This window comes from Leucoraja erinacea, chromosome 6 (genome assembly GCF_028641065.1).
Source record: "Leucoraja erinacea ecotype New England chromosome 6, Leri_hhj_1, whole genome shotgun sequence".
Taxonomy (NCBI): Eukaryota; Metazoa; Chordata; class Chondrichthyes; order Rajiformes; family Rajidae; genus Leucoraja; species Leucoraja erinaceus.
Window position 1 is genome coordinate 66,533,047 of NC_073382.1, and position 23,205 is coordinate 66,556,251.

Genomic DNA, 23,205 nt, shown 5'->3' on the forward strand with positions numbered 1-23,205 from the left:
CAACACACACCAGGGACACTTTACACAGACACGAAGCCAATTAACCTACATACCTGAAGGTACACAAAAATGCTGGAGAAACTCAGCGGGTGCAGCAGCATCTATGGAGAGAAGGAAATAAGCAACGTTTCGGGCCGAAACCCTTCTTCAGACGGCTTCAGGAGCCTATTTCCTTCGCTCCATAGAGGCTGCTGCACCCGCTGAGTTTCTCCAGCATTTTTGCGTACCTTCGATTTTCCAACATCTGCAGTTCCTTCTTAAACAACCTACATACCTGTACGTCTTTGGAGTGTGGGAGGAAACCGAAGATCCAGGAGAAAACCCACGCAGTCATAGGGAGAGCGTACAAACTCCGCAGAGAGAGCAGTCAGGATTGAACCCGTGTCTACCGCGCTGTGTACTGTGCAGCTGAGTGGTCGGATCAAGGAGGAGATGATGGGAATGTGGGATGAATGAAATATGATTCGTGTAAATGGGTGCCCGATAGCTGGAGCAGACTCGGTGGGCCTGTTTCCATCCTTAATGAAGTGTGGAAATTCGGCTTCTGGCACGCAGTGCGAGGCCAATTTCCTAGTCACCTCCTCTGCACTTTCTCCTCGTAGAAATCGCTGCACCTGTCCGCCACCTGCCGGCCTTCCGCTGGTGGCCGCTAAACGGATGACTGACAATATTGGCAGCCACTGGGACGGCGCGGCGCAGCGATCGGCATGACCCACCTTTGAGCCAATGCCCACCCACCCACCAACCACTCGCTCGCTCGCTCCCCTTGAATTGCACCGCACAGACCGGTAGATAATGAGCAACGATTCTTAGAAAAGAGACACAAAATGCTGGAGCAACTCAGCGGGGGCGGGCGGGCAGCATCTCTGGGGAGAAGGAATGGGTGACGTTTCGGGTCGAGACCCTACATTTTGTGTCTCTCTTCGGTTTAAAGCAGCACCTGCAGTTCCTTCCCACACAACGATTCATGGAACCTGCCGTCAGCTTCGCTCCTGCAAGATTCCGTTCGCTTACAATTTCAAATTCATTGAACACGAAATAAATCTAAACATGCAAGAAAGTGAGCAGCCGAGCAATTATCCACAACGAGCACTGTTGTCAAAAGCCAACCCATGGCTCACTTGAATGAGGCACATCAAAGGCAATTAGAGCAAGCGAGTGCACAATAACAAGCAAATGGGATGGTTACAATTTTTAAAGATGTGAATGATTAGTTTGATTTGACACCATTCCCGCCCACCAGACCCATGCCATCCCTTGTCCCGCCGGCCAGTAGGACTCCATTTCCCGTGATGCAGGGTGGTGACTTCCATTGGAGAGTGTGAGGGGACTGGGAGCCGCCGGGCTGTTGATGAGGGACGAGTGGGGAGCCGGTCTCTCTCCTCCCACCATCGTGCTCCCGCCTCATCTCCCTGGGCAGCGAGAGAGGGTTAACAACAACAACCCCCTCCCTTCCTCACCCCGTCCCTGCATTCTCCCCGCCTCCTTTGCAGTCTTCAGCCGTTAATGGGAAGGTTACTTGGCTGCAGCGAGGGAGTGCGGATTGATGTTGGCAGAAGTTGTTTTGCGGAGGAGCAGAGGCGTGCGGAGTGTTTCCCTGGGTCGGGGAAACTCCGTGGGGAAAAGTCTGCGGCAGCTCCGACCTCGGTCGCTGCCGGCGCCCCGTGTCACGGAAGCTCAACGCCGAGTTGTGAGAAAGACAACTCTTCGCAAGCTGGAATACACATCGTGGCTGCGGCTTTTCAGCAAAACAAAACCACGGATTTCGGTTTTCTTGGCACGCACCCCTCCCCCTCGTGGGAAATCGGGTAAGAAAAGCATCTCATTGATTACCTGCGATAAAAGGATCCGCGGTCGGGAATTTAGCGAAATCAGTTGACCAAAGTTGGGCAACAAGTTTTTCCCCATTCGCAAAATCACGCCGCCACAGTTCACCTGGCGCGGGTTAAATTGGTGAACCGTTGAGATTTTTATTTTTGCAGTTATTATCTACCCTACTCCAGAAACCTGAACTAGTCACGGCCTTCAAAGATACACAGTAACCGTTAGAGATTATTTCAATGGTGAGGTCTTTTGTTGCATTAGATGTATCACTTTCACTGCTACTTTCTTTACAAATCAAAGCGATTTCAAAGTAACTGCAAGCTATTTTCCTTTTGAGCGCAAGGGACACGGGACTGAAGTTACACTATATGAGGCTTGTGTAAACCAGCAACTGCAGTTCATTCCTACACTATATCAGGCTGTCTGGTGAAACTGCATTAAATACACTAGCAATATGAATGATATGCTGCATTGCTTTGATATACAGCTTTAATGGAAGGAAAGACTAACGATGAGTGCAAAACCACGAAACTGTTCTTGGTTTTGTGGCAGCACGAATTACTGAGTAGGGTTTTTTTTTAATAAATAGCCTCATAATATACTACAACATGTTTTTGTTTAGCATTTAAATGGTGACAGTTTGTGATCAAGCATTGTGATATAGGCTCCCATGGAATATTGGCTCATTGCAAAGTTATGTGTGATAAATTAGTCACTGTGTTTCCCTGTTTACATTTGTAGCAGTTTCCCTTTTGTGGCTTTTTTTCATTTGTATTGGAAATAGAGTTAACTTTGTTTCGGTCAAAAAGAGAAGAGAACCAGTTGAGCTCATCGTGTAGCCAGAATATAATAAATAAGTTCAAGAGTGAATGATATAGCTCCTTAAGATGCTCCGCCATTCAGTATCACATTTAATCCCAAGTCCTCCTCCCTGCCTGATTCCCATAATCTTTTTATTCCATGTTGTGCTCCAAAATCCTTTAATTTCAGTCTTGAACATGCTTGAAGATTGAGCATCCACAACTGACAGGGGAATTCCAAAGATTTGCTAATCCTCCGAGTATAGACATTTTCTCCATCACTCAGTCCTAAATGACTGTATTGTTATCCAGTGCCTATGCTCTCTAGTTGTGAATTCTCCAGCCAAGGCAAGCACTGTTTCAGCATTTACCCAGACTCATGCCGACTGGGTAAATGCTGAAACAGTGCTTGCCCAGTCGGCATGAGTCTTGCCTTTCAAAGAGATCAAATTTCAGAGCAAACCCTATCTTAATCAATCCTCCTATTGGACCACCATTAAGCTGCCCCTTCCTCTCCTCCACCCCATAAACCAAGGCCCTGCACTAGCACCTTTAATACAATTATATATCTCCCCTCAGTATTGGAACCAAGACTGTATACTGTACTCCACATGAAATTCCAGCAGTACTTTTGCATTTCAACTTGCTCCTTTTACCTCTAACATATCATTTTCCTCTAATTGTTTGCCTTGCGGTCATGTGCTTTCCATACCATTTTACTTCCTGAAACGCACTCCAGGAAACATCTGAACACCCGTTTTACTTCATACTCGTTTTACCATTTATGAAAAATATTCTTTTGCGTTTTGTTCTACTTTAAAGTAATTGTGACCTTCTTTAAAGTAACTTCAATGTTACCAAGGGTTTTATGCTAAACAATTGTTCGCATTGAAATTCCACAAACTGCAATGGGATGGATGGTCAGATTTGGTAGCAAAGTTAAAATAAGTATTTAGAAATTAAAAAGTCGATTTCTCATTGCCTCCGTAATAATATGGGATACCATGTGTGCACCTGTGAAATCAAATAGGTTTTGCGTTAATGTTTCATCAGACCTGATCTGCAAGACAGTCACTGCAGCAGTTCACCCTTTCCCCAGTCCTTGCACCCACCATCTTCCAACTCTGGTGAGAATGCAACCACAAGGTGAAAACTCAGGTAAAGTAAATCTGGAGTATGCCCTGTAGGTCTGGTCAAAAAATAATTAAATTGGTATGTACAGCATGTGTAAAACACAAAGTCCTTATGGAACTCGGCGCGTCAGACATCTGAGGAGGAATGGACATGATGTTTTGGACCAGGACTCCTCTTCAAACTCGCAACGTGCGATGTGTTGGCATAAAAAGAATACAAGAAATTTCATATTTATTATTCCAAACAAAATCTGTCTTGGCTTGCTATTTTTTCTGTGCTGACATAGTGAATTGCAAATATCTGAATCTTGAGTGAAACACAGTGCTGGAGAAACTTGACAAGTCAGGCAGCATCTGGAGGACATGGATGGGTGATGCTTTGGGTCAGGTCAGTACTGATTGAAGTGGGTGGGGGGGAAAGCAAGCTGGAAAAGTAATGTGGGGCTGGGGCAAAGCCTGGTAAGTGATCGGAGGATACAGGTGACTGGAGGATGGGGTTTATTGACAGATGGGTGGACAAAGGCCGGAGAAGAAAAGGGGGCAAGATTATGTCAGGTAAGGAGAGAAGGGCACTCGGTGCATTGGTAGAGTTGCTGCCTTCCGGTGCTTGCAATGCCAGAGACCCGAGTTCGATCCTGACTATGGGTTTCAAGGTCAGTTTATTGTACGGAGTTTGTACGTTCTTACTATGACCATGGGTTTTCTCTGAGATCTTCAGTTTCTTCCCACACTCCAAAGATGTACAGGTTTGTTGGTTAATTCCCTAGGTATAAGTGAAAATTGTCCCTTGTGTGTGTGTGTGTGTCGGATAGTTAATGTGCCTGGATTGCTGGTCGACGCAGACTCGGTCAGTCGAAGGGCCTCTTCCGCACTGTATCTCGAAACTAAACTATAAAAGAAGAGTGATGGATGTAGGTGGGATGGAGAAATGGGTGTATACAAGAGTGGGTGACATAGGGAAGGGGGAAATAGAGGGAAAGAGGGGAGTTTAACTAAAATTGGAAAATTCCGTGTTCATACCATTTGGTTGTAACCTACCCATGCAGAGTACAAGGTGTTGTTCCTCTAGTTTGTGTGTGGCAATGGCAGAGCCCCAGGAGAGAAGGTGATATGGGAATGGGTAGATGAGTTAAAATGGTTTGCAACAGAGATCTAGTAGACCAAGTATTTGGTGAAATGGTCATCATGTCTACTCTTGGTCTCGCTGATGTAAAGGAGGCCACATTGGGAGCACAGAATACAGTAGACGAGGTTAGAGAAAGTGATTGTGAGCTACTGTTTCACCCTGAAGGGCTGATAGTTTGTCAAGTGAGAAGGTGTAGGGACAGGTGTTACATCTCCTGCAGATGCAGGGGAGAGTATTGGGGAGGGGGGGTGCAGGGTGATGGTTTAGGTGGGAAGAGATTTGTGGAGGGTGGTCTCTGCAGAAAGGGGTGGGGATGGTAAGATGTGACTGGTGGTGGGATAATGTTGCAGATGTGTTGATGTCAGAAAATGATATAGTGGCTGGTTGGGTGAAAAAGACCAGGAGTATTTTACCCTTGTTCCATATTTGTGGAAGAAGCGCAAGAACAGAGCTGCGGGTAAACAGAAGAAACCTGGGTAAGTGATTAATCCACAACAGCAGGGAAGAACATTTACTGAAGAAAGACGACATCTCGGGTATGCTGGAGTGGGTGTCCTCATTTTGGGACCAGATGCAGCAGAGACACAGATATCGAGAATAGGGGTTGTGTCTTGCAAGAGGCAAGGTGGGAGGAGGTGTAGTCAATATAACTGGAGTCAGTGTGTTTGTACTAGACATCAGTCGATAGTCTGTCGCTGAGATGGAGATCAAGAAAGGGGAGAGGTGCTTTGGGTATTGTCCACATGAATTTGAGGGCCGCGTGGTAGTTTGTGGTAAAGTTGTCAAAATCAAAGGGTTCTGCACGGGGCAGGTCTGATGCACTTCGATGTAGCGGAGAAGGACTTGAGGTTAGGACTAGTATATGTTTGAAACGAGGATTGTTTGACGTAACCAACACGTATGCAGGCATAGCTGGGGCCATGTGAATTCCCATGGCTACACCTCAGACTTGAAGAAAGTGAGAAGAGTCAAAAGGGAAGAGGTTGATTTTACATGCACCATGTTAGTCACAACTCTCACTGTCAATGTTCTCCAAATCACTCCAGGGCACAACTAATACCAGCTTAGAAATGGGAGCTTCACCAAGGGTAATTGATGTAAATTTGTATGCAGATGTGCTCGCATGTGAACCTTCAGTGCTACCGTATTGATATCTCATTAATGTAATGAGTGTACCATGCTCGCACTTGGGAATCAAAATCAGTAAGCACTTTGTCAGATTCATCATTTTTGATTTGTATGAAAATTAAAAAAAAAAGCTGCAGTATTGTTATGTTTTTAAATGCTGAACATACCAATATTGGGTAGCATCTGTGTGTGTGTGTGTGGGGGGGGGGGGGGGGGCAGGTTTTTGCAGTCGTCTGGTTGGGAAGTTATTACTCTAGGAAAGATTAACATTTGTTAAACTTTTTTTTGTGAATGCCTACTGTGTATTGTGTTGCCATTTATAGAACCTGGATGTCTTTTGCGGGATGTCTGAATTGGACTACAGTCTAAGACAGCCTAATGTAATCTGATGTTGCTCTCCATGGAGGCATGAGGGAGGGGGATAGGAAAAGCTTATTTAGGTATGTGAAGAGGAAAAAATTAGTGAAGACAAATGTGGGTCCCTTGAAGACGGAAACGGGTGAATTTATTATGGGGAACAAGGAAGTGGAAAACAAGTTGAACAGGTACTTTGGTTCTGTCTTCACTAAGGAAGACACAAACAATTTCCCAGATGTACTACGGGACAGAGGACCTAGGGTGATGGAGGAACTGAAGGAAATTCCCATTAGTCAGGAAATGGTGTTGGGTAGACTGAAGGCTGATAAATCCCTAGGGCCTGATGGTCTGCATTCCCAGGGTACTCAAGGAGGTGGCTCTAGGAATCGTGGAGCATCCTCCCCCCCCCCCCGATCCATCCCGTACTGATTCCCCTCCATTCAACACCACCGACACCCCCGTGCTCTCCCTCACAATCTTACATTCTCCAACCAACACATACTAATTCGCCTGCCTCAATCCATCCATTCCGCACCGATTGCCTTCTCAACCTCCTCTTCTCCCCCCCCCCCCCCCCCCCCCCCCCCCCCCCCCCCCTTCACATCCTCCCCGCCTTCTATCCACTACGCGTTGATTCACACACACACCCATCCATGACCCTATTGTGCTGGAAATGTCTTCAGAGCGAACATTGACCATGTTTGATAACGGAATAGAATCAAATGTGTTTTAATTCCTAGTGTTATTATTTGTTTTAGTCCATAGAAATTGGTCAGGAAGTATTTCAGTTGAAATTTTAACGTTAATTCTGAAGTGGGGATGATGGAAACGGCATTTATCAATAATTTTTTTTAAAGCTAGTGCATACAAACTGGGTATCTTTATTGCTATTCACAACTAATCTGTTTACATCTAATCTGAATGTCCGGTAATGTGGCATTTTGACACCTTTAAACATATTACCAAAAGAACATTTGCTGCAGTTATGTCCCTTGGCCATCCATTGTCAGTTAGTGTAATGTTTAACCTGTCAGATGGGTATAGTCGGTTTTAACAGCTATTATCATAAAATGCCTTTAGAAATTTCTTTGCAACCTGTATATTTTGTTGTGGATAAATTATGTGGGAAGCGAGAGTGTTTCTGTGCCAATAGCAATAACGACCCATGCTATGGCCATGTCATGATAATTTTCGATCCTTCACAAAAAACATGCTTGCATCAATCTGTAGTGTGCATGGTTAAGCATATATGTTACCATGGTCCAGGATTTATTGACACAGGTTGATCATACGCTGAATAATCCAACCACATTTTTGTTTGGAAATGGAAAGAACTAATGGATTAATTGCAATGTGGAAAAAGAGTTGAGATATGGTATTATAATTATGCTGCATGTCATTGAGGTATATCATGTCTTGATTGGTGAATATGTTTAGTGTGTGACTTTATTTGTAGCAGAAATAATATAATTTCGACTGGTAACTATGCACTTCGTCCGAGCACATTATAGCACGTGTCATGCAAACCGTCTTAAATGACCACCTAACCTGTTTGGCAACCTAAAAAGCTGCCTAGGTTGCCTGGCTGGCAACGGGGGGAAAAAATTAGAGCTCATGGTATTGGGGGTAGGGTATTGACATGGATAGAAAATTGGTTTGGCAGAGAGGAAACAAAGAGTAGGGGTTCCTTTCAGAATGGCAGGCAGTGACTAGTGAGGTGCCACAAGTCTCGGTGCTGGGACCGCTGCTATTTACAAAATACATTAATGATTTAGATCTTCTTGCGTATGGCGTGCACAGTCTAAAGTTGTGGGACAACTTGTTCTATTTGATCTTATTTGATTGTGCACGCCAGGTTGATTACATTCGTTAAAACAGGGTGGACCACGTGAAGGTTGCAATCTCTCAACCCAATGATTTAGATGAAGGAATTAAAAGTAACATTAGCAAATTTGCAGATGACACAAAGCTTGGTGGCAGTATGAACTGTGAAGAGGATGCTATGAGGATGCAGGTTGATTTGGACAGGTTGGGTGAATGGGCAAATGCATAGCAGATGCAGTATAATGTGGATATCTGTGAGGTTATCCACTTTGGTGGCAAGAATGGGAAGGCAGATTATTATCTGGTGTCAGATTAGGTAAAGGGGAAGTACAATGAGACCTGGGTATCCTTGTACATCAGTCACTGGAAGTAAGCATGCAGGTAAAAAAGGCAGTGAAGAAAGCTAATGGTATGTTGGCCTTCATAATGAGGGGTTGAGTATAGGAGCAAAGAGGTCCTTCTGCAGTTGTACAGGGCCTTGGTGAGACCACTCCTGGTCTACAAATTTGAGGAATGACATTCTTGCTATCGAGGGAGTGCAGTGTATGTTCACAAAGTTAATTCCCAGGATGGCGGGACTGTCATATAATGAAAGAATGGAGAGATTGGGCTTATATTCACTGGAATTTAGAATAATGAGAGTGGATCTTATAGAAACATATAAAATTACTAGACTAAGTGGGACCCGTTTGGTTCCAGCATCACATGGGCGGTCTTGTCGCCCAACGCAATATTCCACCTCTCCACCAATTCCAATATTGCTGGCCAGTGTGTGTGGGGAGGGGGGCTTTCTGTAGGGCTAGTATGGGTGTTGGCCGAAGGGACTTTTTTCCAGAGGGCTAGTATGGACATTGTGGGCCGAATGGATTCTGGGGCTGGCAGCTCAGTCACTGAGGCCTGGCAGTACAGTCACTCAGACCTGGCAGGCTGGCAGCTGAGAAACTGCCAGAAATCTTGCCCAAAACAGGTGACTGTAAGAGAGAAGGAGGAGAGGGTGGATTGAATGAACACAGATACAGACAATGCCAAGGAACTTCAGAGCGTGGTAAGCATACTGTCCTGTTACTAACCATATACTCTATGTAAGATGTTTAATAAGAACACAGGTGTGTCTAAACCTAATGATTCAAATGTTTATAGCCATTTTTATTCTGAAACACTGCTCTGCTGCTACAGCAAAAACGTGCTTTAAATAACTTTCAACAAACACACTCACAATTTACATGGCAGTAAGCTCTCTTGAATTACTCAAACTGTTCAGGGTGGCGTCTTCACTCGGCGCCTTCCGCACTCAGCGCCACCTCTGCACTAAGCGGAAATGACGCAATCAGCACCACTTCTCCACTAAGCTGGAATGATGCACTCAGCACCACCTCTCCACTAAGCGGAAATGACGCAATCAGCACCACTTCTCCATTAAGCGGAAATCACGGAATGAGCAGCAATTTTGCATTACAGTCCTGATCTAATAAAATATTTATTCATGTTTTTTCCTTCCAAAAACTGCAGCACACTTTTTAATAAGGCACAGTTAAAAGGTGCATTTTCAAAACAAACCTGTTGCATTAAGCAAGGCAACTTTAATTAAGCAAGGCAACTTTAATTAAGCAAGGCAACTTTAATTAAGCAAGGCAACTTTAAATAAGCAAGGCAACTTTAAATAAGCAAGGCAACTTTAAATAAGCAAGGCAACTTTAAATAAGCAAGGCAACTTTAAATAAGCAAGGCAACTTTAAATAAGCAAGGCAACTTTAAATAAGCAAGGCAACTTTAAATAAGCAAGGCAACTTTAAATAAGCAAGGCAACTTTAAATAAGCAAGGCAACTTTAAATAAGCACGGCAACTTTAAATAAGCACGGCAACTTTAGCATTCTGAAACCAACTTTTCAATTAGGCAAGGCAACTTTAGCATTCTCAAACCAAAACACACTTTTAGCAAGCATTTTCAATCCACATTAAGGGCACTCACAGTTTAGCAGACATGTGTTCAGAGCTATTCACAGCTCAGACTGAGAGACATGACCCTCTCACTCCCCCATCTTGCAGAGACTGACTGAGGCACTCAACACTTCCGGGTTTTATAGTCCCTCCGGAAGGGGCGTGGCCTTCAGGAGCGAGAATCTCAACATTTTCTAGCACTAATATCTCTTTTATTTTTCATCGATGGGAAAAATCCTCTTGTCCTGCACAGCGGAGGGTGACTATGAGTAAGATGGCCAAAAATTACAGCTGTAAGTGGCAGCGTTTTTTCTAAAATCAATATACAAAACAACAGGAAGTGATCACGATCAGACTTTTAGTAATATAGATATATTAAGGGATAGGGAGGCTAGATGCAGGAAACATGTTCCCAATGTTGGGGGAGTCCAGAACCAACGGCCACAGTTTAAGAATAAGGGGTAGGCCATTTAGAACTGAGATGAGGAAAACCTTTTTCACCCAGAGAGTTGTGAATTTGTGGAATTCTCTGCCACAGAAGGCAGTGGAGGCCAATTCACTGGATGTGTTCGAAAGAGAGTTAGATCGAGCATGAAAGTGTTGGATGAATGATGCTTCACAGGACCTACCTGAGCAGTTTCCAGCCATTGGAACCAACTCCTTGGAAAATACTGCAAGGAAAAGCTATTTGAATTTAAAAACTCCTCCCTTAGTGTGGTACTCTACCCCCTCCCCGCTATACACTTCCTTCTCGCAACTTTTCCCTGGTTGGTGTTAATACTGATGATGGATCAGAACACCACCATCATCCATCCACTTGATTCGGGAATATATCCTCTTCACTGCCTCCCATAACTCCCTCACCACTAACCCCCCCCCTCCTGCGTATGGCCACCGTAGCTTTCCAGTAACCTGCTCAACTTCATGACTTCCATTCACACTGCCATTTTGGAGTAGGTTGACGCAAGGTCTTTCCATCTGCAAAGTATGCAAGCTCTTTATGTTACGTGTAATGGGTGTCTTTGAGGTAGAAGAACTCCATCCTGTGACAGTCTAATGTTGCTACAGTGCAGATGCTTCTTACATGGTTCAGTGGTTCTTTATGGTCGCGTATGCACTGCACAGTGAAATTCTTGTCACATATCTCATGTGTGCTTGTCACCATGTCTTTGTGCCAATGTTTGATGGTTAATTAAGTTTGCCAAGCATGAGACGATCAGATCAATAAAATCCTGTTCTTTAATCATTTTGCACAGCTTCCTATCTTTTGAGTGTAAAAATCACTTGGGGTCTCACTCATTGACAGTGGCCAGCATGTTTGGTTTTGTGTGGATTGTGTGCGTTGTACTTGTGCATCAAATAAGAGCAGAATTGTAATCCTCTATTGGTCATTCAAGTTCCGACGTATTGTAGGAGACTTGATAGTCACTTAATTATATTTCAGAATGAAATCATATTCTTTGTGAGAGTATTTTAAGTATGCTTGCTTGCCTTGTCAGGTTATGTTGCATCCAAATCCATCAAACAGTTCTTCTGACCATATTAATATATCCAAGCGTATCAGTGATTAAAATGTCAAAGTACTTTGTATGTTTGCAAGTTTTGAAGAATAGAATCAGTGGCATTCAAAATGCCAGTGTTTTTCGCTATCATTTGTGTATAAAACAAAATGGCTGCAGCAAGGCTGATTGGAAGCAACCTTGCAGTAGACCACGGGTCCAAACCAAAGGCTCTTCTTAAAGTTAATATGTGCAAACAGGTGTCAGTGACATGATCCATCTAATGCTGACGCCTATTGAAGCGATATCATGGAATCTTGACAACCATACTGGTGAAATTATGAATGCATTTCCTTTCCTTTTTGAAGGAATTGTGTGTATGAAATTCACACATCTGAAACCTCCTATTGTTGGCGAAGCTGCTACAGTGACCTCCATAATGTTTGGGACAAAGACCCGTCATTTATTTATTTGCCTCTGTGCTCAACAATTTGAGATTTGTAATAGAAAAAATCACATGTGGTTAAAATGCACATTGTCAAATTTTATTAAATGGTATTTTTATACATTTTAGTTTCACCATGTAGAAATTACAGCTGTGTTTATACATAGACCCCCATTTCAGGGCACCATAATGTTTGGGACACATGACTTCACAGGTGTTTGTAATTGCTCAGGTGTGTTTAATTGCCTCCTTAATGCAGGTATAAGAGAGCTCTCAGCACTTTGTCTTTTCTCCAGTCTTTCCATCACATTTGGAAACTTTTTTTTGCTGTTTATCAACATGAGGACCAAAGTTGTGCCAATGAAAGTTAAATAAGCCATTATGAGACTGAGAAACAACAGTAAAACTGTTAGAGACATCAGCCAAACCTTAGGCTTACCAAAATCAACTGTTTGGAACATCATTAAGAGGAAAGAACGCACTGGTGAGCTTACTCGTTGCAAAGGGAATTGCAGGCCAAGGAAGACCTCCACAGCTGATGACAGAAGAATTCTCTCAATAATAAAGAAACGTCCCCAAACATCTGTCCGACAGATCAGAAACACTCTTCAGGTGTGGATGTGTCAATGACTTCATATACCGAAATACAGAGGCTACATTGCAAATGCAAACCACTGCTTAGTCGCAAAAATAGGATGGCCGGGTTTCAATTTGCCAAGAAGTACTAAAGAGAGCAACCACAGTTCTGGAAAAAGGTCTTGTGGACAGATGGCAAGAGAAAAGTATGGAGGAGAGAAGGAACTGCCCAAGATCCAAAGCATTATAGCCTAGGCATGTATGGCTGCTGAAGGTGCTGGCTCACTTCTCTTCATTGATGATACAACTGCTGATGGTAGTAGCATAATGAATTCTGAAGTGTATAGACACATCCTATCTGCCCAAGTTCAAACAAATGCCTCAAAACCTTTTGGCCGGCGGTCCATTCAACAGCAAGACAATGATCCCAAACATACTGCTAAAGCAACAAAGGATTTTTTCAAAGCTAAAAAATGGTAAATTCTTGAGTGGCCAAGTCAATCATCCGATCTGAACCCAATTGAGCATGGCTTTTATCTGCAGAAGAGGAAACTGAAGGGGACTAGCCCCCAAAACAAGCATAAGCTAAAGATGGCTGCAAAACAGGCCTGGAAGAGCATCACCAGAGATGACATCCAGCAACTGGTGATGTCCATGAATCACAGACTTCAAGCAGTCATTGCAGGCAAAGGATATGCAACAAAACACTAAACATGACTACTTTCATTTACATGACATTACTGTGTCCCAAACATTATAGTGTCAAACACGGCTGTGATTTCTACATGGTGAAACCAAAATGTATAAAAATGGCCTTTATTTAAAATCTGACAATATGCACTTTAACCACATGTGATTTTTTTTGTTTTTTTATTTTTTTTTAAAAAAATTTTTAATAATATACAAATCTCAAATTGCGGAGTACAGAGGCAAATGATGGGTCTTTGTCCCAAACATCATGGTGGGCACTGTCGATAGTATAAGCACTACAATTTATCTCGGCAGAATACAAATAAGATCTAGTAGTTACTCATTGTCAAACAGGTTTATACTCTTAAGCTGCTAATTAGAAAATACCGAATGTTGCCAAGTGATGAGATATTTGACTCCTTCACTTTATTGAGGTGTGCAGCTGAGATTGCACCTGCAGTGCTCTGACAGAGATGAAAAATAAATTGCATTGCCAGTGTGTCGCTGAGTTCTCCATTAGCAATAAACTCCATTAAAAAACCACTAAACCATTTAAACTGCACCAGGGAAGTTCCAATTGTCTTACTGGATGGCATGTTGGAACTTTTGTTAATTGGTTGCCTTTAGTCAGTGCCAAACAAAGTGAGAAAGGGTTGTAAACCACATGCTGGAAGCTGTCTTAAAAGCAGCCATAATGCATATATTTTCATTCAATATGACTGAAGTTCTGCTCTGGCGAATCCATTAGGAGCGAATGCAACTTAGAGTCTGTTGTCAGTGTTTTTGGTATCAATGACGTGGAAAATTATAATGTCAAATCAGAAGGGGACAGCACAAAATGTTCTGTTTTGAGGCAAATTCTTTTAGCTACTTGGACTGAATGTGATCTAATTTGAGACCTGACCAACAACCATAAGATGATTTGATAAATTGTTTGGACAGGGTGCATTGAACTATTGACTAATATGTGAATTTGTTTGCAAATTATATGGCATCAATTATTAAAATGCGATTACATGAATGATTGCATTTTGACATTTAAAAACAAATCTGTTTGATAGTTTGCACTCTCTTTACTGAAGTGTTCTTACTGCAAGTGTCTGTAGTTTGGTGTTTCTGTGGAGCAACATGAATAAGCAGCTAACATTACATTGCTCTTTCACATGGCTGTGCATATGCATTATGGCAGCTTGCCCACTCACTTGCTGTCATCAGACTGCAAGGTTTCTATTGATCCTTGGCTTCAATTCAATGGCAGAAACTCCAATGGCTGGAAAAGCAAGTTGTACTTTAAACCAGCAGTGCCGAAAGATGATCATTTTCTCAATCTCTTTTAAAAAATATTTTACCAGGTAAACTTAACAGTTGTAATTGTAACATTTAAGTAATATTTTTGCAGTGGCCTTCATTTCTCTAAGGTCTATGTACTAACAGCATTATATTTTAATTTTCAACACTCACGATCTAAACTAATTACAGCCCCTTTAAGCTTTTTTCTTCCCAAATATGATTGTCAAGTTTTATCTGGGCCATTATTGCTTTGACCATCACTCTCAGCTGTCCTATTTCAATTGAAGGTCAACATCAAATAGCACCACTGACACATCTAATGAGCTTGGAAAATCCACATCAGAATGGAGCAGTAGTAGAAATGTGTATCTGCTTTTTATTCGGCTACTAATCTTTTCATCAAAACTATTTTGACTCCCAAGATAATACAATTGTGCTTGTTTGATTTAAGAAATGTCAGTTTATTTCCCAAGAGCTGACGTAAATTTCGCACTTTTAATATATTGCAAGTTGAATCATACAATTAGGGGAGAGTGGATGGCTGATCCTGCAATTAGATAGCTGAATCGCACACAAACACTTGCCCAGATATATATTTTGCATTTATATTAATCATTTTGATATTTTATACTTGTGGTTGCAATTCACAACAAACTGGTGCTGGAGGCTGCCCTACTTATAATGGTGATTAACGTCACTTCTGCATCAGACCTGGTTGTCATGGTATACCAGTCATTGAAAGTAGGCATGCAGGTGCATCAGGCAGTGAAGAAAGCGAATGGTATGTTAGCATTCATAGCGAAAGGATTTGAGTATAGGAGCAGGGAGGTTCTACTGCGATTGTACAGGGTCTTGGTGAGACCACACCTGGAGTATTGTGTACAGTTTTGGTCTCCTAATCTGAAGAAATAAATTCTTGCCATAGAGGGAGTACAGAGAAGGTTCACCAGACTGATTCCTGGGATATCAGGAATTTCATATGAAGAAAGACTGGATAGACTCGGCTTGTACTCGCTAGAATTTAGAAGATTGAGGGGGGGGGTCTTAGAGAAACGTACAACATTCTTAAGGGGTTGGACAGGCTAGATGCAGGAAGATTGTTCCCGATGTTGGGGAAGTCCAGAACAAGGGGTCACAGTTTAAGGATAAGGGGGAAATCTTTTAGGACCGAGATGAGAAAAACATTTTTCACATAGAGTGGTGAATCTCTGGAATTCTCTGCCACAGAGGTAGTTGAGGCCAGTTCATTGGCTATATTTAAGAGTGAGTTAGATTTGGCCCTTGTGGCTAAAGGGATCAGGGGGTATGGAGAGAAGGCAGGTACAGGATACTGAGTTGGATGATCAGCCATGATCATATTGAATGGTGGTGCAGGCTCGAAGGGCCTACACCTGCACTTATTTTCTATGTTTCTATCAGAGATTTTTCAGTGTGATGCTTGATTTGAATTTTGTGGATTGTATATTCTACAACACACTGCAGATTGATAGATTTTAAGTTTCTTGAAGAATCATCAATGGATATCTTGTCTGTTTCTGCTGTACACATGACAGACAAAATGGACAGGGAAATTGGCTTGTCAATTATGAAAAAAGTGCAGGCACAGGAGACTGCAGATGCTGGTATCCTGAACGAAAACCAAACTGCCGGAGGAACTCAGAATGTCAGGCAGCATCTCGAAGGAAATTGACAAATTATGTTTCGGTCTGAAGAAGTGTCCCGACCCAAAGCCATGGGTACATGTCCATTTCCCTCCATGTATACCACCTGACCCACTGAGCTCCTCTAGCAGTTTGTTTTTTGTACTTAGAAACTTAGTTTTGAGACTTTTTAACATAAATGGGCAGTTATGGTTTTAAGCAGAAATATTTTGTGGAATTGCATATTTAGACAGATTTAGACAGTTATTTTTTCACAGCAAATAAGTTAAATGATGAGATTGTGTGGAGTGACAATGCTTGTTTTACGTGAGGACCCAGCACTACAAAACTCTGCCAAAGGCTAAATTGTTGGTTGCAAGAGAAAAATGCTTGCATGTTCAATGGTCTCCTCTGCCCCAGTAAGTGAAGAATAAGGTGAAGTTGGGTAGAAGGGGTGTCAATTAGTGAGGGTATATTGCAGGGTTGGGGCAAAGGATGGATGATGGTTGTGATTGGCTGTTCTGGGAGAGATGAGGCATGATATGGTAATTGGGTGCAATGTGTTATTGCTGCAGCATGTGTTAATTTTAATCAAGAGGGCAACTTCTTGCAGCTGGATGTCTGGTCTGGTGTCCATAGGTTGGGGCCGACTCAAGTCGAGTTAGTTTATTGTCATATGCACAAGGGCGGTGAGGTATAGATACAAAAAATCTTGCTTGCAACAGCATTACATGTACATAGACTTGGATAACACACAAAAATACATATTATGTACATTGCACATAATATGCACAGATTTTACAAGACAGTAAAAAGAAAACTCTTGTGTGCAAACAAAAAATAAGCATTATTCTATCCATATCTCACTATCCTTGTGCATATAACAGTAATCCTGACTTGAAAGTAAATGTTCCTGAACCTGATGGTGTGTGATGTCAAGCTTCTATATCTCCTGTTTGACTAGCCGAGTGCCTTTCCTGGAAAGTGCGAATCTTTGATGATGGATGCCACCTTCTAGCGGCAATGTCTCGTGTAGATGCTTTCAATAGTGGGGACATCTTGCCCATGATAGACCAGGTCAAGTCCACCACTCTGCTGCTTCTTGTATTCCTGTACACAATTGTTGTTGCAGGCCATGATGTGACCAGTCAAGATACTATCAACGGTATATCAATCAAAGTTCATTAGATTATTCAGTGAAATGCCAAATCTCTTTATACTTCTATGAAAGTAGTGACGCCAGTATGTTGTCTTTGTAATTACATTTACGTGCTGGTTCAAGACTGGACATCCAAGATGTGGCTGCTCAAGCGTTTGAATCTATTGGCTCTCCCTATCACTAATTTACGAATGAAAACTAATGCATGGTCTCCAAATTTTCTCCTTTCTGAAATCAACAATGAATTCCTTGGCTTTACTGACATTGAAACATAGAAACATAGAAATTAGGTGCAGGAGTAGGCCATTCGGCCCTTCGAGCCTGCACCACCATTCAATACGATCATGGCTGATCATCCAACTCAGTATCCCGTACCTGCCTTCTCTCCATACCCCCTGATCCCCTTTAGCCACAAGGGCCACATCTAACTTCCTCTTAAATATAGCCAATGAACTGGCCTCAACTACCCTCTGTGGCAGAGAGTTCCAGAGATTCACCACTCTCTGCGTGAAAAAAGTTCTTCTCATCTCGGTTTTAAAAAGATTTCCCCCTTATCCTTAAGCTGTGACCCCTTGTCCTGGACTTCCCTAACATCGGGAACAATCTTCCTGCATCTAGCCTGTCCAACCCCTTAAGAAATTTTGTAAGTTTCTATAAGATCCCCTCTCAATCTCCTAAATTCTAGAGAGTATAAACCAAGTCTATCCAGTCTTTCTTCATAAGACAGTCCTGACATCCCAGGAATCAGTCTGGTGAACTGTCTCTGCACTCCCTCTATGGCAATAATGTCCTTCCTCAGATTTGGAGACCAAAACTGTACGCAATACTCCAGGTGTGGTCACACCAAGACCCTGTACAACTGCAGTAGAACCTCCCTGCTCCTATACTCAAATCCTTTTGCAATGAAAGCTAACATACCATTCGCTTTCTTTACTACCTGCTGCACCTGCATGCCTACCTTCAATGACTGGTGTATCATGACACCTAGGTCTCGCTGCATCTCCCCCTTTCCGAATCGGCTACCATTTAGATAATAGTCTGCTTTCCCATTTTTGCCACCAAAATGGATAACCTCACATTTATCCACATTATACTGCATCTGCCAAACATTTGCCCACTCACCCAGCCTATCCAAGTCACCTTGCAGTCTCCTAGCATCCTCCTCGCAGCTAACACTGCCCCCCAGCTTAGTGTCATCCGCAAACTTGGAGATATTGCCTTCAATTCCCTCATCCAGATCATTAATATATACAGGTGCACAACCTTTTATCCGGTGTTCCGGAAACCGAAAAACTCCGAAAACCGACCATTTTTTCCAGATGTCGTCTGCGCACCAAAGCTCGCGTTTGGCGCCAAACTTGACCCAAAACGACCCACGGTCAACCCAGGTCTGTACTACTGTATCGGCTGCCTCCTCCCCGGAGACCGGGAGACACTTAAACATCTGTAAATCATTACTTAAATGTTAGTCAGTTAGTTTGGAGGGCTTTTATGTGAAGGGGGGGTGTGAAGGGGTAAACTTTTATTCTTAGTCCCGTACCTGGTCGGAGAGGCGGGGAGCGGTCAATGCCTTACCGGGTCGCCGTGCAGTAAGCTCCGCAGCGCTGTGGCTGGTGGGGCTGCGGGCGGCGCCGGTTGTAGCTCCGACCCCGGTAACTCTACCCCTGGCTGCGAGGCGCTACAAATCCAGCGCGGCCCGCGGCCGGACGCCCCAGCTCTGCGAATGTCGGGAGTCGGCGGCGTCACAGCGCTGGGATACCAGCGGGAAGCGGGCAATGCCTTACCGGGTCGCTGTGCGGTAAGCTCCGGGGCGCGGAGGCCGCCTTCTCCCAACATTCGCGGAGCTGGGGTGGGGGGCGTCCGACCGTGGGCGGCGCTGGATTTGGAGCGCCTCGCAGCCAGGGGTCGAGTTGCCGGGGTCGGAGCTCCAACCGGCGCTGCCCGTGGCCGGACGGAGCCCCCAGCTCCGCGATGTTGGGAGTCGCCGACCAGGTAGGGGAATAAGAATTAAAGTTTCCCCCTTCACCCCTACTCCACCACCACCACATAAAATCCCTCCAAACTAACTGACTAACATTTATGCAATGATTTACAATGATTCTCCCGGTCTCCGGGGAGGAGGCAGCTGCTCCAGACTTTTCAAGCCGCCCGCGCTACCTTCCTAATCTACGCTAAAAATCTTCCATTCGGAAATCCGAAAATGTCCGAAATCCGACAAGTGTCTGGTCCCAAGGCTTTCGGATAAAAGGTTGTGCACCTGTATTGTAAATAGTTGGGGTCCCAGCACTGAGCCTTGCGGTACCCCACTAGTCACTGCCTGCCATTGTGAAAAGGACCCATTTACTCCTACTCTTTGCTTCCTGTTTGCCAACCAGTTCTCTATCCACATCAATACTGAACCCCCAATGCCGTGTGCTTTAAGTTTGTATACTAATCTCTTATGTGGGACCTTGTCGAAAGCCTGCTGGAAGTCCAGATACACCACATCCACTGGTTCTCCCCTATCCATGCTACTAGTTACATCCTCAAAAAATTCTACAAGATTCGTCAGACATGATTTACCTTTTGTAAATCCATGCTGACTTTGTCCAATGATTTCACCACTTTCCAAATGTGCTGCTATCCCATCTTTAATAACTGACTCTAGCAGTTTCCCCACTACCGATGTTAGACTAACTGGTCTGTAATTCCCTTGATTGAGCCAGTGGTCATTCAACTGGGTGTTCACTGTCCATGATTCAGCCACCACTCGTGGTATCAAAAGAGAGTTTGGTATTGGTTAATTACAATTGCATGTTATAAGATACAGTGTAAAATCCTTGTTTGCATGCTGTCCAGTCATAGCATACTATACGATTTCAGCCAAGCCATTCACAAGCATTACAAAAAGTGAACAATACCAGTGTAGAATAGTGTCACAGTATTACAGTTCCAGAGAAAGAATGCAAGGGCCACATTAAGTTAAGGTGGACGATCAAACTATATCCATGGGAGATATGTCCAGTAGCTTGATCAGTGGAGAAGAAGCTGTTCCTGAATCTGGTGGAGCTATAGTCAATAAATAGTCTGATGTAGGTGTCCTTGTTTATCCAGAAGTTCCAGGAATAAATCTTGGGCCAAGGAGATGCATCTGCCATGGACCTGTTGAGATGATGGGTAAACTGCAATAGATCAAGGCTACCTGAGAGACTGGAGTAAATGTGTGTCATTACCAAGAGCTTGATGCACTTCATGATGGCGGATGTCAGAGCAGGTGGATGGTAATTTATAGATGGCTTTGGGGCTGTGGGTTTTGCTGAAATGTAGTGCGTCTTCCCCCAGCTGCACCACAATACCTTTCACCATTCCCATGTACCTCCCACCTCCACTAAAACCCTCATTTGTTCACACGTTGTCCGTGCAGTTTATTCGTACTATACTCTCTGAAATTGCTTTGTTATCCTTTAAAACATTTCAAGATCTTTCACTGCCCTTTGTTTGTAACCTCGGCCAACATTTTACCTGTTTGTTATGTATATTTCTCCTTTATATTTTACTTCCAATTTATGGCAGAATCTTCAGCTGGAGAATCCCATTTCTTAAACTTACTGCTCTTCTTCCCCTTATCTTGAAACTTCCATCCACTTTAAAAAAAATAATAAAAAAAAAAAAATCCTCAATCATCTTTTCCAGCAAAAAAAAAAAAAAAAAAATGCCTTGGAATGTATCTTATCTGTAATTGTAGTTCTTCAGTTACATGCAACTGTTCTGCAAATATGTATTATAATAATAACTTTATTTATAAAGCGCTTTTAGACAACATCAGTTACCACAAAGTGCTGTACATGGGAAGTCAACAAAAAGTTATTACAAACTACTAAAACCATTAAGACGATAGGACTATAAAAACAGTAAAAATTAAAAGACATTAAAAGCACTAAAACAGGAACAATGTCTCGGCCAGTGTCGAAAGCCAGTGAATAAAAGTGAGTTTTTAAGGAGGATTTAAAGATGGACAGTGAAGGGGCCTGTCTGATCTGCAGCGGCAAGGTGTTCCAGAGTGCCGGGGCAGCAACAGAAAAGGCTCTATCCCCTCTGAGCTTCCGCTTAGACCTTGGTACCTCAAGGAGCAGCAGATCCGCTGACCTGAGGCACCGGGTAGGAGCATATAGGTGGAGCAGCTCAGAGAGGTAAGGCGGGGCGAGGCCATTCAATGATTTAAAAACAAATAAAATAATTTTAAAATGAACTCGAAAGTGCACTGTATTGTTATGAACAATAATATAAACGCAATAAAATATGTGTATATTTAACTTTTGTAGAATTTTGAAATTAAAAAAAGCATTTGCCACTTTCTTGTTACATTTGCCTCTAGATCCCCATTATGCCAAGCTGTCTTCCTGATATTCTCCTTTGCTTTTCTATGTCTAACGGAAAGATACAAAGTATTTAGCAGCCTTTTCATAATTAGTTAAATCATATTGGTGCAAGCAAACATCTGCAGCTGCTGGAAATCTAAACTGTATACAGACTATGATGGGAATTCCCAGTGGGTCAGTCAGCATTCTGAGGACAGAAAAATAGATAAAATTCAGGCCAAAGTGTTTCCATCAGAACTGGGGAAAATGTTGATGATTATTTAAAAATACAAATCTTCCCCTTTTACTGCTTTTGCTCAATGTCTTAAAATATGCGCATCTCTCTTGCCCAATCCTGCAGAAAAGATCACAGAGCCGAACCATTGGGGTGGACCTTCCTGGATGTAGTTGGCAGTTTTGATTGTAACTCCTGGCATTCAGCTTCTGACACTTCAATCCTCTGACTGCCAATAACAGAAGTCCTGAACTTGCTGCGTGACAGATGGTACCACATCTGTGCCATAACTCTGTTGCTGGACTCCCTAGTGCCATAGCCCAGTCTTGCTGAGATTTTCCAGCAGAATGCTGGTGATTTGCTTCTCTGATCCCAAGCCAGAGTTGACCTGACATAACATCAAAGGAGCCCCGAGAAGTATTCAGTATTTGTGAATTAAAAGACAAAAACCATTGTAAAAAATATATACTGCTGTCCAACATTTTCAATTGTTTTCAATGGGTTTTACTGTTTTATAATTTGTTTCTTGTAGCTTTATAATTTCACTTTAGTTTCCAATTATCTTTGACATTTAAAAACTGTTAAAGTTCATGATGTAGTTGAAATCGCATTAAATTGTGCCTAGCTCTTTGCCTTTCAGAGCTTTTCAGGATAGCTCCCCTGAGTCATGGCCATCCACCACTCTCTACACCTGGGCCAGGTGAGATTGGAAGCCAAGAGCAGCAAGCTGAGTTCTCCATGATTGGCCCCATGAACCCTTTCTCTCTGCATATAAACAGCCTAACCTGCTCAGTACCTCTAGTGTGTTCTGTCTTAATTTTGGTGAAACAACAACCTTCCTTCCTACGACCCCTAGATTAAGTCACCATGTGGCACCATTGGGTTAAAATGCCCCTTCTTTCACCCAGTATCTAGGAACTCAAGTAGGCTATGCCAGCAAGCCACCAAGAACAGTGAAAATATATTAATACAATGATGCCAACTTTTATAATGCAATGCATTGGAATGAAGTTTTCAAATAACATGATAGCAAAAACTGCACTGTTTGATGTTCTCATGTTTCAGCTGTTTAAATCCAAAAATGCTATGATTTAGTTTTTACTTTGATATTATCTAGAATCTTAAATGTATGCCCTCTTGTTTTTGATACCTCTACATAGATCGATAGGTTTGGTAAAGAAGGCAAATGGCTATGTGCCTCAT

At 42.9% G+C, this 23,205-nt stretch overlaps 1 protein-coding gene across 3 annotated transcripts in view; it reads left to right on the forward strand.

The window, feature by feature from the left end:
* The first annotated feature begins 869 nt into the window (after window positions 1-869).
* Window positions 870-23,205, forward strand: part of fat3a (FAT atypical cadherin 3a) — a 634,737-nt gene continuing 612,401 nt past the window's right edge. For 2 of the 3 annotated variants that reach the window (XM_055637275.1, XM_055637277.1), the window contains exon 1: window positions 873-1,808. The gene's annotated coding sequence lies outside the window, so the exon portion shown is untranslated. Of the gene's footprint in view, window positions 1,809-23,205 lie in introns of all 3 variants that reach the window. The other variant, XM_055637278.1, reaches the window with a different exon arrangement.